The 16502-nt window shown below is 42.2% G+C and overlaps 1 long non-coding RNA gene across 1 annotated transcript; it reads left to right on the top strand.

Annotated features, from left to right (window-relative positions):
• Positions 1-2030: 2030 nt before the first annotated feature.
• Positions 2031-11685, top strand: LOC130295194 (uncharacterized). Its single transcript, XR_008848727.1, has 3 exons — positions 2031-2169; positions 6443-6541; positions 10959-11685. It is a non-coding gene; the product is annotated as an uncharacterized LOC130295194 (long non-coding RNA).
• The last annotated feature ends 4817 nt before the right edge of the window (positions 11686-16502 follow it).

Genomic DNA, 16502 nt, shown 5'->3' with positions numbered 1-16502 from the left:
AAGTATGGTGTTCTTTGGATGCAACTCAGCATTCTTTCTCCTCCAAACACAATGAGTTGAGTTTTCACCAAAAAGTTCTACTTTGGTTTCATCTGACCATATGACATCCTCCCAATCCTCTTCTGGTTCACCCAAATGCTATCTAGCAAACTTCAGACGGGCCCGGACATGTACTGGTTTAAGCAGGGGACACATCTGGCACTGTATGATTTGAGTCCCTGGCGGTGTAGTCTGTTACTGATGATAGTCTTTGTTACTTTGGTCCCAGCTCTCTGCAGGTCATTCACTCAGGTCCCCCGTGTGGTTCTGGGATTTTTGCTCACCGTTCTTGTGATCATTTTGATACCACGTGGTGAGATCTTGCGTGGAGCCCCAGATGGAGGGAGATTATCAGTGGTCTTGTATGTCTTCCATTCTCTAATAATTGCTCCCACAGTTGATTTCTTCACACCAAGCTGCTTGCCTATTGCAGATTCAGTCTTCCCAGCCTGGTGCAGGTCTACAATTTTGTTTCTGGTGTCCTTTGACAGCTCTTTGGTCTTGGCCATAGTGGAGTTTGGAGTGTGACTGTTTGATGTTGTAGACAGGTGTCTTTTATGCTGAAATCTTGCTTGTTTGTAGGTGACCAAATACTTATTTTCCACCATAATTTGCAAATAAATTCTTTAATAATCAGACAATGGGATTTTATGGATTTTTTTCTCATTTTGTCTCTCATAGTTGAGGTTATAACCTATGATAACCATTAGAGGCCTCTCTCATCTTTTTAAGTAGGAGAACTTGCACAAATGGTGGCTGACTAAATACTTTTATTCCCCACTGTAAATCGCAGAATGACGGATCGTGCGGGGGTGTTCCGAGTAGCCGTCTGATCCCGCAGGTTACTAAAATGTTTATTTTACAAGCAGAATTAGATTTCGGGTCAAACCCTTGTTAAATATTTGCAAATTTTCTGACTTTTTAAAATCCCATTTTTCAGATGTCAAAGTAACATATGGAACGAATTCATGAACTCATCTCCAGCCTTTCTTCCAGCCGCCGGCGCAGCCAATCAGCGGTGCCAGAGCAGAGGAGATATGTGAGGGTCCCCGCCGGGTCCTTGCTGTCTCCCTGTGAGACATCTGATGATACATCATCCATCATAGTGAAGCCTGTCAATACTCGGCCATACAATACCCTGAGAAAAAAAAGTAAGTGAACACTTTGGAATTCCTGCATTGCCGCAGTGATCACTAATAAAATGGGGTCTGATTGTTCTGTATGTCACAATTATAGACAAAAACAATGTAACTAAACTAATAACACACAGACAGTTGTATCGTTCATGTGTTTTCTCGAGAATATTGAGTAAACATCCACAGTGCAGGGAGAAAGAGTAAGTGAGCCCCTATGACTTCCCTGGATTTCTGCATTGATCAATTAAAGACAAACACAATGTAACTTAACTAATAACACACAGACATCCACAGGGCAGGGAGAGAAAGTAAGTGAACCTTAAGTAATTTCGCAGAAGTCTCTAAGTCATAATTATAGACAAATACAATGCAATTAAACTAATAACAAACAGATCATTCATGTGTTTTTTAGAGAACATTGAGTAAACATCCAAAATGCAGAGAGAAAAAGTGAGTGAATCCTTTGCAATTCCTGAACAGTGATCACTGATATAATGTGATCTGATTGTTCTTTAAGTCACAATTATAAACAAACACAATGTAATTAAAATATAACACACAGATAGTTACAACATTCATCTCTTTTATCAAGAACATTGAGTAAACATCTACAGTGCAGGGAGAAAAGTAAATGAATCCTTTGGTGTTCCCTACATTTCTTTACTTTTCGCTAATACAGTGTAATTTATTTGTTCTCCCGTGTGCTCCGCTGACGATCACTTACCTGCCCTTGGGGCTCCGGCGCGACCTCTTCGGGATCCCCTGTATCGTCGGCGCTCTCCACCGTCGTCATCACGTCGCTGCGCACGCCGTCCCGTCCTCCAATATGAGCGGCGTGCGTAGCGACGTGATGGCGGCGACGGAGAGCGAGGATGCCGGGGAAGCAGAGGCCTTGCCGGAGCGTCGAGGACACCCCGAGGACACGGCGACAGCGATGGACGGCGACATCCAGGGCAGCGGTGACGAGCGGTGACGGTGCGAGCGGCGGGGACAGGTGAGTACAACTTCCAATACCAGTGGTCTTCAACCTGCGGACCTCCAGATGTTGCAAGACTACAACTCCTAGCATGCCCGGACAGCCGTTGGCTGTCCGGGCATGCTGGGTGTTGTAGTTTTGCAACATCTGGAGGTCCGCAGGCTGTAGACCACTGTCCTATACTTTACATTGCACGGATCCCTCAACATACAATGGTTTCAACAAACGATGGTCCATTTGGAGCGGATTACCCTCGTATGTTGAGGGACCACTGTATATACAATTAAAGGCATGTTTTCTAGTCTAAAATGCATTGCATATTCTAAAAATCCATGTGTAGAACTGTAAAAGAATTGGGGGAAAAAAATAGAAAATGGTTTAAGCACTCCCACCACGTTAAGCTGCGCCTTTGCCAAAATCACTCGCTTTTGGTAGTTTTTGCACATCCTCTTGGCTGTCGGTTATTCTGTAAGCCAAACTCGCGCTTTTTCAGTAGTGATTTTGGGAGTACTCTGAGTAAGTTCTGCTTTTGATCGTGAACACACCCTTTTTTTGATTAACCGCGCCCATTTTTTTGTAATTAAAAAAAACCACTCTGAGTGTTTTCAAAAGTGTAGGTTGTGCGGTGTAAAATTTGGGCGCAGAATTAGTCGCACGGATGGTGCGACAAAAATGTAGGCGTATAAACCGTGGAAAAGTCGGTTGGACGTTAGTTAATCAGGGCCAATGTAACTAAACGAATAACACACAGACAATTATGTCAATTATGTCTTTTATTGAAAGCATTTGGTAAACATCCACAGTGCAGGGAAAAAAAGTAAATTAACTCTCTTTAATTTGCTGGATTTTTGTATTGATGACTAATATCATGTGATCTGATTGATCTGTAAGTCACAATTATAGACAAACACAATGTAACAAAACTAATGCCACACAGAAAGTTGTATCATTTATGTCATTGAGTAAACATCCACAGGGCAGGGAAAGACACAAAGTGAACCATCGATGTAACAACCTGCAGATTCCCCTGTATCGGAGATCACCTAAGATTGCTGTGAATGCGGCTCTGGATGTGACTAGAGTATATATGTGCTGTGTCCTGTAATACACGTACAGGCAGCACTGAGGATAGAGACATCTTGGCACTGTGGCCCCCGCCTGAACTCTCCTGGCAGACAGGCCTCAGGCATCAGAGGGCCCCGGTCCTGCCCTCTGCCCTGTGAATTCCTGCGGTAGTCTTGTATTTCATGGAGGTCCTCGGCTGTGAGATGATCTCCTCTTTCTTACAAATGTCTCCAAGGTCCCCAGCGCCTCTTATCACAACACGAGAGATCAGGGGCCGCACGGTGAGGCCTTTCCTGGAAGTGACAGGTTAAGGAGCCCCTGGGGCCCCAGAGAACAGGAGGAAACGTCCCGGCTCAGATTTACATCCCGGCTCCTGCAGTTCTGGGGGCTTCACCTGGATTTATCCCCCAATATCTGCGCCAACGCCGCCGGACAGAACCGCGTTATCGGGAGATGGGTTCAGCTGATGGCCGGGGGATCAGATTGTCAGCCCATGAAATCCCCCCATAAGTCAAGTCCTGACATGTTAATTCCAGGTGCCCCTCCATGCGTGTCCTGCGGGCGCTGCGCGGTGGGGGCGGCCATACTTTATGGGTCTCATTGGCCAATGTCCGGGCTGTGTCAGCAGAAATAGATTACATTCTAAAGATTAGGCCCAGAATCCATCAAATAGACACCAACGCCTTAAAAAATATATATAGAGAGAGAGAGAGAGAGAGAGAGAGAGAGAGAGAGATAAAGAGAGAGAGAGAGAGAGAGAAAACGAGAGAGAGAGAGAAAGAGAGAGAACGAGTGCTCTCTGCTGACACCTTTGTCCATATCAGGAACTGTCCAGAGCAGGAGAGGTTTGCTATGGGGATTTGCTCCTACTCTGGACAGTTCCTGACATGGACAGAGGTGTCAGCAGAGAGCACTGTGGTCAGACTGGAAAGAACTACACAACTTCCTGTGGAGCATCTGAAAGGGTTAAGATTTTTATTTAGCAGTAATTTACAAATCTGTCTAATTTTCTGACACCAGTTGAGTAGCCCCTTTATGAAACTGAGCTGCAATACCACACACAACCTGAGGACAGAGGTGGTGCTGTTTTTTTTTTTTCTACTTATCTTGGATAATCCCTTTCCTCATGTGACTCAAGGATTTCTATTGAAGAATTGTGGAGGAAAAAAGTCAGAAAAAAACACTAACATTCATGGCGTTTTTTTCTGGTGTTCTTTTCCACCTATAGAAGTCTATGGGAGCAGTCTGAGTTTTTTTGCTGTTGTTTTTTTAACGAAAACCTCCATGTGTTGTCAGCCTTAGATGGCAGCGGATCATCAGTCCTGGGGGCGTCCGGTTTCCCTCTGTGTTTCCAGGTCACTGATCTGCGGGTGTCATGGCGGCGATGACGTTGCCGAGGCTGAGAGGTTCATTTCCGGCTCTTAGGGGGTTTCCCTCTCTGAGTCGTCTCCAGCAGGACAGGCGGCCGGTGAGCGCAGGCAGGTGATGTATCCTCTGGTGAGAGTCTCCTCCATCCACCGCCTGACACCACAGCCATTACCGGGGCCGCCAGAGCGCAGAAGATTTGTGGGCCGCCCGCTCCAGCCAAGGGTAATGGGGCCTCCATTAGTTGCCGCCACTCATCCCCTGACTGGGTGACGGCTGAGGTTGCCATTTTCCAGGAAAAGGAGAAACATTTAGAAATTAAATTCCTAATTGTTTTTGGTCACCGTTTAGACGTTCATTATCTCCACCGTGTTAACCCTTCACTGACCAAGGCTGAGGTTTATGCGCTAATATCTGCTATGGAAAAAATCACAGAGAGCGACAAATAGGAGCATCAACCCCACCCCCCTACAACTGTACAGGCATGCTGGGAGTTGTAGTTTTGCTACTTCTGGAGGCACCCTGGTTGACAATGTGTAAACAAAGCCTTAAAGTGATTTGAAGTATCTGACAAACTCATCAGACGACATTATGATATATAGATACATATCCATCATACATTTCCATCATACATATCCATCATACATTTCCATCATCCATATATCATCATCTTCATAATCACCATCATCACCATCATCATCATCACCATCACCATCATCACCATCATCATCACCATCATCATCACCATCATCATCACCATCATCATCACCATCATCATCACCATCATCATTACCATCATCATCATCATCACTATCATCATCACCTTCATCACCATCATCACCATCACCATCATCACCATCATCATCATCACTATCATCACCATCATCATCACTATCATCATCATCACCACCATCATCATCAACGTCATCACCATCATCATCATCATCATCATGACTATCATCATCATGACTATCATCATCATGACTATCATCATCATCACTATCATCACCATCATCATCACCATCATCATCATCACTATCATCATCATCACTATCATCATCATCACTATCATCATCATCACTATCATCATCATCACTATCATCACCATCATCACTATCATCACCATCATCACTATCATCATCATCATCATTACCATCATCATCACTATCATCACCATCATCATCACTATCATCATCACCTTCATCATTATCATCATCATCACCATCATCATCACTATCATCACCATCATCATCACCATCATCATCACCACCATCATCACGATCATCACTATCATCATCATCATCATCATCACCATCATCACTATCATCATCATCACCATCATCATTACCATCATCACTATCATCATCATCACCATCATCATCATCATCACCATCATCATCATGACTTTCATCATCATCATGACTATCATCATCATCATCATGACTATCATCACCATCATCACCATCATCATCATCACAATCATCACTATCATCATCATCATCACTATGATCATCATCACTATCATCATCATCATCACCATCATCACTATCATCATTACCATCATCATCATCACTATCATCATCATCATCATCATCACTATCATCATCATCACTATCATCATCACTATCATCACCATTATCATTATCATCATCACTATCATCATCATCCCTATCATCATCATCATCATCATCATCATCATCATCACTATCATCACCATCATCATCACCATCATCACTATCATCATCATCACTATCATCATCTTTATCATCCTCCTCATCCCCACACAGACAGGGCACTGAGTTGTGGTATTTCCTCTCAGCTCCGTTCTTGACATTTCCTTTTATTATCTCTTTCTATAAAGTTTGAGGATCCGCCATGTTGCGCCCGTTCAGCCTCCTCCGCTCTCACCTCCACATCCCGGCAATGACTGACAGATCTGAGGCCTCATTGTGTCCTCGGGGTATGATATGATACTATGTTATATACGGTATTATATGATATGATGTTGTATACGGTATTTTGTAGGATGTTGTATACAGTATTATGTATGATATATGATGTATACGGTATGATATATGATGTTGTATACGGTATTATGTATGATATATGATGTATACGGTATGATGTATGATATATGATGTTGTATATGTGATGTTGTATACGGTATATGATATGATGATATATACGGTATGATATATGATGTTGTGCATGGTTTTATGTATGATATATGATATTGTATACAGTATTATGTATGATATATGATGTTGTATACGGTATGATATATGATGTTGTATACGGTATTATGTATGATATATGATGTTGTATACGGTATGATGTATGACGTTGTATACGGTATGATGTATGATATATGATGTATACGGTATGATATATGATGTTGTATACGGTATGATGTTGTATATGGTATGATATATGATGTTGTATACGGTATGATATATGATGTTGTATACGGTATTATCTATGATGTATGACGTTGTATACGGTATGATGTATGATGTATGATATATGATGTTGTATACGGTATGATATATGATGTTGTATATGGTATGATATATGATGTTGTATACGGTATGATATATGATGTTTTATATGGTATGATATATGATGTTGTATATGGTATGATATATGATGTTTTATACGGTATGATATATGATGTTGTATACGGTATTATCTATGATGTATGACGTTGTATACGGTATGATGTATGATGTATGATATATGATGTTGTATACGGTATGATATATGATGTTGTATACGGTATGATATATGATGTTGTATACGGTATGATATATGATGTTGCATACGGTATGATATATGATGTTGTATATGGTATGATATATGATGTTGTATACGGTATGATATATGATGTTGTATACGGTATGATATATGATGTTGTTGTATACGGTATTATGTATGATATATGATGTTGTATACGGTATGATATATGATGTTGTATATGGTATGATATATGATGTTGTATATGGTATGATATATGATGTTGTATACGGTATGATATATGATGTTGTATACGGTATGATGTATGATATATGATGTTGTTGTATACGGTATTATGTATGAGATATGATGTTGTATACGGTATGATGTGATATTATGTTATAACTTGTATAATTTTCATCCAATTATATATCCAGCTTTTTATTTCCTGTCTATGTAGAATGCTGGGAGTTGTAGTGCCCCACCTCCTGTGGCAGGAATATCAGCAGTATCAGTGATTTGTCACCGGCTCTGGCACTAAACACATCCAGATGTTACTTTGATTTGTACAGAACATTTTATATTCGGAGTCGGGATAAAATGTTGCAGAACTCTGGATCTAAATCTCCTCCTCCCACTCGCGGCTTTTGTCTCCAATATTCGCTGCGCTCACCGCTATATTTGGTGTCGGTGTCTAATAATAGAACAAGACCTGAAAACAGAGAAATCTCAGCCCCCCCCCCCCCAACATGAAAATATACTGTGATGACATCATGTGCAACCCCCTAGATACTGATGACATCATGTGTAACCATGTAGATACTGATGACATCATGTGTAACCATCTAGATACTGATGACATCATGTGTAACCATCTAGATACTGATGACATCATGTGTAACCATCTAGATACTGATGGCATCATGTGTAACCATCTAGATACTGATGGCATCATGTGTAACCACCTAGATACTGATGACATCATGTGTAACCATCTAGATACTGATGACATCATGTGTAACCATCTAGATACTGATGACATCATGTGTAACCACCTAGATACTGATGACATCATGTGTAACCATCTAGATACTGATGACATCATGTGTAACCATCTAGATACTGATGACATCATGTGTAACCCCCTAGATACTGATGACATCATGTGTAACCATCTAGATACTGATGACATCATGTGTAACCACCTAGATACTGATGACATCATGTGTAACCATCTAGATACTGATGACATCATGTGTAACCATCTAGATACTGATGACATCATGTGTAACCATCTAGATACTGATGACATCATGTGTAACCATCTAGATACTGATGACATCATGTGTAACCATCTAGATACTGATGACATCATGTGTAACCATCTAGATACTGATGACATCATGTGTAACCATCTAGATACTGATGACATCATGTGTAACCATCTAGATACTGATGACATCATGTGTAACCATCTAGATACTGATGACATCATGTGTAACCACCTAGATACTGATGACATCATGTGTAACCATCTAGATACTGATGACATCATGTGTAACCCCCTAGATACTGATGACATCATGTGTAACCCCCTAGATACTGATGACATCATGTGTAACCATCTAGATACTGATGACATCATGTGTAACCATCTAGATACTGATGACATCATGTGTAATCATCTAGATACTGATGACATCATGTGTAACCATCTAGATACTGATGACATCATGTGTAACCATCTAGATACTGATGACATCATGTGTAATCATCTAGATACTGATGACATCATGTGTAACCCCCTAGATACTGATGACATCATGTGTAACCCCCTAGATACTGATGACATCATGTGTAACCATCTAGATACTGATGACATCATGTGTAACCATCTAGATACTGATGACATCATGTGTAACCATCTAGATACTGATGACATCATGTGTAACCATCTAGATACTGATGACATCATGTGTAACCATCTAGATACTGATGACATCATGTGTAACCATCTAGATACTGATGACATCATGTGTAACCATCTAGATACTGATGACATCATGTGTAACCATCTAGATACTGATGACATCATGTGTAACCACCTAGATACTGATGACATCATGTGTAACCATCTAGATACTGATGACATCATGTGTAACCCCCTAGATACTGATGACATCATGTGTAATCATCTAGATACTGATGACATCATGTGTAACCATCTAGATACTGATGACATCATGTGTAATCATCTAGATACTGATGACATCATGTGTAACCATCTAGATACTGATGACATCATGTGTAACCATCTAGATACTGATGACATCATGTGTAATCATCTAGATACTGATGACATCATGTGTAACCCCCTAGATACTGATGACATCATGTGTAACCCCCTAGATACTGATGACATCATGTGTAACCATCTAGATACTGATGACATCATGTGTAACCATCTAGATACTGATGACATCATGTGTAACCATCTAGATACTGATGACATCATGTGTAACCATCTAGATACTGATGACATCATGTGTAACCCCCTAGATACTGATGACATCATGTGTAACCATCTAGATACTGATGACATCATGTGTAACCATCTAGATACTGATGACATCATGTGTAACCATCTAGATACTGATGACATCATGTGTAACCATCTAGATACTGATGACATCATGTGTAACCCCCTAGATACTGATGACAACATGTGTAATCATCTAGATACTGATGACATCATGTGTAACCATCTAGATACTGATGACAACATGTGTAATCATCTAGATACTGATGACATCATGTGTAACCCCCTAGATACTGATGACAACATGTGTAATCATCTAGATACTGATGACATCATGTGTAACCATCTAGTAACTGATGACGACATCATGTGTAACCCCCTAGATACTGATGACATCATGTGTAACCATCTAGATACTGATGACATCATGTGTAATCATCTAGATACTGATGACATCATGTGTAACCCCCTAGATACTGATGACATCATGTTTAACCCCCTAGATACTGATGACATCATGTGTAACCCCCTAGATACTGATGACATCATGTTTAACCCCCTAGATACTGATGACATCATGTGTAACCATCTAGATACTGATGACATCATGTGTAACCATCTAGATACTGATGACATCATGTGTAACCATCTAGATACTGATGACATCATGTGTAATCATCTAGATACTGATGACATCATGTGTAACCATCTAGATACTGATGACATCATGTGCCACCACATGATAGTATCTGCTGCACCTACCTAATATATTATGTGATCTGCTGCACCTACCTAATATATTATGTGATCTGCTGCACCTACCTAATATATTATGTGATCTGCTGCACCTACCTAATATATTATGTGATCTGCTGCACCTACCTAATATATTATGTGATCTGCTGCACCTACCTAATATATTATGTGATCTGCTGCACCTACCTAATATATTATGTGATCTGCTGCACCTACCTAATATATTATGTGATCACATATATGGCACTACTTCTATGTTATATACAGGTGATTTGCTAACCAGGTATTTAGTAGCACAAACCTCCTGACACTCTTGACCTTTCTGGCATTTTTTTTCTTTTTTGGCCAGCTTATTTCCTCGGTCACCATCCATGATCTCCTCCCATTTCATGTCCGTCCATATTGGAGAAGAGGATCAGACCGGATCATTGGTTCTGTGGATCGAAGGCAGTGCTGCCCCATCATGTCTTATAGAGGGCAGAACTTTATTATAGGACAACGCGTTTCGGGTCAGATCGCTCCCTTCATCAGGTTCTTATATGAAACCTTTTTGGGGTGATGATGCTCACACCCTTTATGTTACATATTATTCGTGTGAAATCCCATCACTAGATACATTTCATCAATAGAAAAGTCTTAACATGTACAAAACTCTTCTGTATGTATGATACAATGTAACGAAACACCTGCTGCGCGGTTCAGACTGACAAGACCCTCCGCAGACCCCTCTGTTTGTTTGCGGACTGTTCCAGACCTCCTGCTTAGGCGTTAATTCTGTTTTCACAGCGGTGATTCCACTTTGGCGCTCGCTACATAGACGACTTTCCTAATAAGACTCCGATGATGTTTCTGTCACTTCGCCCTCATTTTGCTTTTAAAAAAATTCAGTGTTAATGGCGTTTGGTGTTTTCCTCGCGGTGGGGCTGATGCGGCGGAGGAGGAATAACAAGGTTCATAAGGAATAATTAGTTAATTGGTTTCCCCCCCATTAAACCTCTGACCCGTCTTCTGAGTGCCACAGTACGAGCCTAAACACCAGGTGGGCTCCCTCCATTACTCTCCGCATCCGCCTCATCCATCATCGCTAAACGCCGCGCTCTCCTGATACCGGCGCTTGACCTCCAGGTCACAGATTCCTCCACCTTGCTCCATTCCACTTAGCGCAGTGTCCCCTGTGCCCTCAACAATCAAAGCCGAGAATTAGAGAGGATTCTGAGGTTTATACCGCGCAGATCCCCGAGCGACAACCTCACATCCTCCGTCCGCAATAAGGCGCAACGGAGCCCAAGCCAGGACCGGAACGAATACAAAACTTCGGCAACTTTCTTATATACTGTGCAACTGGTTCACTTATCATTCCCTACATCATGACAAAGAACGAGAAAATACACTGTGTGCATCAGAGGCAAAAAAAATCAGAAATCACTAAGGAAAAAGTATCCAGGACAGATAGAGGCGTCAAGATGTATTCAGTAATGGGGTTGTATCCAGTCTATGCTCTGTGAGCTAAACATCCTGGACCCCAGACTGATACATTGTATATAGCTAGTCCTGCTCTCAGCTGAGAAGTGATACAATTGTATCCAGTCTAGACAATGCTCTGTGAGCTAAACATCCTGGACCCCAGACTGATACATTGTATATAGCTAGTCCTGCTCTCAGCTGAGAAGTGATACAATTGTATCCAGTCTAGACAATGCTCTGTGAGCTAAACATCCTGGACCCCAGACTGATACATTGTACATGGCACAATAAATGATACTCTCTCCCTCGGGGGCGTAGAGTAAGGTGCAGTTCATTGTGTATTGTTTGCCTTGTTGTATAACTGTGTAGTCTGTAACCATGGAGACTCATAGCTCTGCACTGTTACAATGTAGCACTAGTTTAGATACATTGTAGCAGTACCCACTTGCTGGTGGACATGTCCTTTAGGCTGTATTTGCATAGGACTGCCCGTTGCCTGTGACTTGGAGCTGCCTCTTCCTCCGGTCCCCTCCAGCACGCCGCACGTTGCTCGGGTATCTCGCCATCTGGCACAGATATGACAATAAGTATTTACTGCAGGCGCCTCCGTGCACAGATGAACACGTGCGCCGGCGCCAGTCAGCATTGTCGGTGACTCAATCCTCTGCGGTGGTACCGCGCCGCACAATCTGCGGGATCTCAGCTCGGATTTATTGTGACAGAGAATTTTATGGCCTTTGACTTATTTGTGTCGGTTCCGTTTTCAGGACACGTCTCGGACCCCTGAGCGGCTTTGTGAGTCAGGGCCGGGTCCGAGCGAACGGCGAGATGTCGGATTATTCTATCACCGCCTCACACCTGGAGCTCTGCCCGGCCAAACAATTACCAGATTATTACGATGCAAAGCAAAGAGCCGAGAGGCCGATAGTCACCGACCGAAACCCAACCTGGAATTAAAAGCTTTTCCAATTACAAGTTGTGCAGGCGAGCGGTCAGGATCGGTTACACGCACTCACTGTATACAGTGCCGACCCCCCCCCCCAATACATGACATGGAATATTCTCATCACATCAAGTCATTAAATAGTTCAAATCTCTTTTAAGAAGCTGCAGAATATTCCAGAACCAGAGACGATCAGAGGTGAAAGTATATTGTGAGCAGAATAGTGAGTGCAGCTCTGGAGTATAAGGGTGCATTGCCACAGGGCGTATACGCAGCGTATTTGACGCTGTGCAAAATTTATGGCAGCAGCGGGAAATACGCTGCGTATTCCTTGCTCACTATACACACAGGACTTTCCGGCGGCCGCCCTATGTGTGTAGTGAGTTTTGGAAGCGGAGCCGTGTGCCGGCGTGACTGTGACGTGTTGCTCCGCCTCCAAAACTCACTGCACACATAGGGCTGCCGCCGGAAAGTCTTGTGTGTATAGTGAGCAAGGAATACGCAACGTATTTCCCGCTGCTGCCATAAATCAAATACGCTGCGTATACGCCCTGTGGGAACGCACCCTAATACAGGATATAACTCAGGATCAGTAATGTAATGTATGTACACAGTGAGTACAGCTCTGGAGTATAATACTGGATATAACTCAGGATCAGTACAGGATAAGTAATGTAATGTATGTACACAGTGATCTCACCAGCAGAATAGTGAGTACAGCTCTGGAGTATAATACAGGATATAACTCAGGATCAGTACAGGATAAGTAATGTAATGTATGTACACAGTGACCTCACCAGCAGAATAGTGAGTACAGTTCTGGAGTATAATACAGGATATAACTCAGGATCAGTACAGGATAAGTAATGTAATGTATGTACACAGTGATCTCACCAGCAGAATAGTGAGTACAGCTCTGGGGTATAATACAGGATATAACTCAGGATCAGTACAGGATAAGTAATGTAATGTATGTACACAGTGACCTCACCAGCAGAATAGTGAGTACAGCTCTGGAGTATAATACAGGATATAACTCAGGATCAGTACAGGATAAGTAATGTAATGTATGTACACAGTGACCTCACCAGCAGAATAGTGAGTACAGCTCTGGGGTATAATACAGGATATAACTCAGGATCAGTACAGGATAAGTAATGTAATGTATGTAAACAGTGACCTCACCAGCAGAATAGTGAGTACAGCTCTGGAGTATAATACAGGATATAACTCAGGATCAGTACAGGATAAGTAATGTAATGTATGTACACAGTGACCTCACCAGCAGAATAGTGAGTACAGCTCTGGAGTATAATACAGGATATAACTCAGCATCAGTACAGGATAAGTAATGTAATGTATGTACACAGTGACCTCACCAGCAGAATAGTGAGTACAGCTCTGGAGTATAACTCAGGATCAGTACAGGATAAGTAATGTAATGTATGTACACAGTGACCTCACCAGCAGAATAGTGAGTACAGCTCTGGGGTATAATACAGGATATAACTCAGGATCAGTACAGGATAAGTAATGTAATGTATGTACACAGTGACCTCACCAGCAGAATAGTGAGTACAGCTCTGTAGTATAATACAGGTCATCACTTGGGGTTATATACACCCTGTTCCAAATTATTATGCAAATTATATTTTTCTCATTTACCTAAATAACTGATGTAAATAACAGAATAATTCTCATGTTATTAAATAAACCTCCTAATAATAACCGGATCTTTTTAAACATAAAACTTACAATGCGCTGATCCAAATTATTACGTACAATAAGTTTCCAAACACTTTATAGGTTGTAAAGAACTGAAAATTGTCATTTGTTGTGTTTTGCAGCATTTACTGAAATGAAAAACTTTTTACATCAAACTTTTAACAACATTTTAACTTTTTAAACATTTTAGCAGGTGACGTTGTAACATAGGAGCCTTATAGCAGCTTCACACGTCTTGTATCCATTGGACAGTTTCTTGATAGTTTCTGGACAGTTTCTGCTTGAATTTGTTTGTAAGATGTCAGAATAGCCCCAAGAGCTGCTGTTTGGATGTAAACTCCCTCCCACCCTCATAGATCTTTTGCATGTTCCAAAGGTTCTCAATAGGATTGAGGTCGGGGAGGATGGAGGCCGCATCATGACTTTCTCTCCTTTTAACCCCATAGCAGCCATTGATGCAGAGATTTTATTACAGAAATCATAGTTCTTCCTTCTGTACCAGTGAAGAAAGTGGTCAGTCAGAAACTCCACATACTTTGCAGAGTTCATCTTTACACCTTCGGGGACCCTAAAGGAGCCGACCAGCTCTCTTCGCATGATTCCGCCCCGAAACATGACTCCACCACCGCCTTGCTGACGTGGCAGCCTTGTTGGAACAGGGTGGCCGTCCACCAACCATCCACTACTCCATCCATCTGGACCATCAGGGTTACACGGCACTCATCAGTGAACGGGACTGTTTGAAAATGAATCTTCATGTATTTTTCTGCCCAATGCAGACATTTCTGCTTGTGAGCATTGGTTAGCGGTGGCCAAATAGAAGGTTTATGCACAAGACTCTGGAGGACTCTACACCTTGATGTCCATGGACTCCAGAGGCACCAGCAGCTTCAAATATCTGTTTGCTACTATGTAATGGTATTTTAGCAGCTGCTCTCTTGATCCGATGCATGGATCTGGCAGAAATCTTCCTCACCGTGCCTTTATCTGCACAAACCCGTCTGTGCTCTGAATCAGCCACAAATCTCTTAATAGTGCGATGATCACGCTTAAGTTTTCGTGAAATATCTGATGTTTTCATACCTCATCCAAGGCATTGAACTATTTCACTCTTTTCGGCAGCAGAGAGATCCTTTTTCTTCCCCATATTGTGGATAATGGTGTCTGCTTAAAGGGGTACTCCCACCCTAGACATCTTATCCTCTATCCAAATTATAAGGGATAAGATGTCTGATCGCGGGGGTCCCGCCGCTGGGGACCCCCGCATTATTGCATGCGGCACCCACCTGTTTTTTCACCGGAGCCGCTGGAGGGTCTGAGTCGCGACTACGGGAATGGAAGTCTGTGACATCAGGACTCCGCCCCCGTGTGACATCATGCCCGTCCCCTCAATGCAAGTCTATGGGAGGGGGCGTGACGGCCATAGACTTGCATTGAGGGGACGGGCGTGACGTCACACAAGGGCGGAGTCCTGACGTCACGGACTTCCGTTCCCGTAGTGGCAGTGATCAAAAGAGCCTGAGACACAATGTATCCATGAGTTACATTGAAAAACAAAATGTTTCATCTTTGTGACACTTAAATAGAATTTGCATAATAATTTGGAACAGGGTGTAGTCTGTAGAGAAGACGTCTTAGGGATCTGATCACAATGTACCGATATATGAATGGACAGAGATCTTTCTTGTCATCTTTTATACTCGGGCCGGTGACCATAATAACACCGCCAGATCTTCCCATAGGATTATACCGTAGAGATAC

This window comes from Hyla sarda, chromosome 11 (genome assembly GCF_029499605.1).
Source record: "Hyla sarda isolate aHylSar1 chromosome 11, aHylSar1.hap1, whole genome shotgun sequence".
NCBI lineage: Eukaryota > Metazoa > Chordata > Amphibia > Anura > Hylidae > Hyla > Hyla sarda.
The sequence above is the reverse complement of the archived record's forward strand: the minus strand, read 5'-3'. Positions and strand labels throughout refer to the sequence as shown.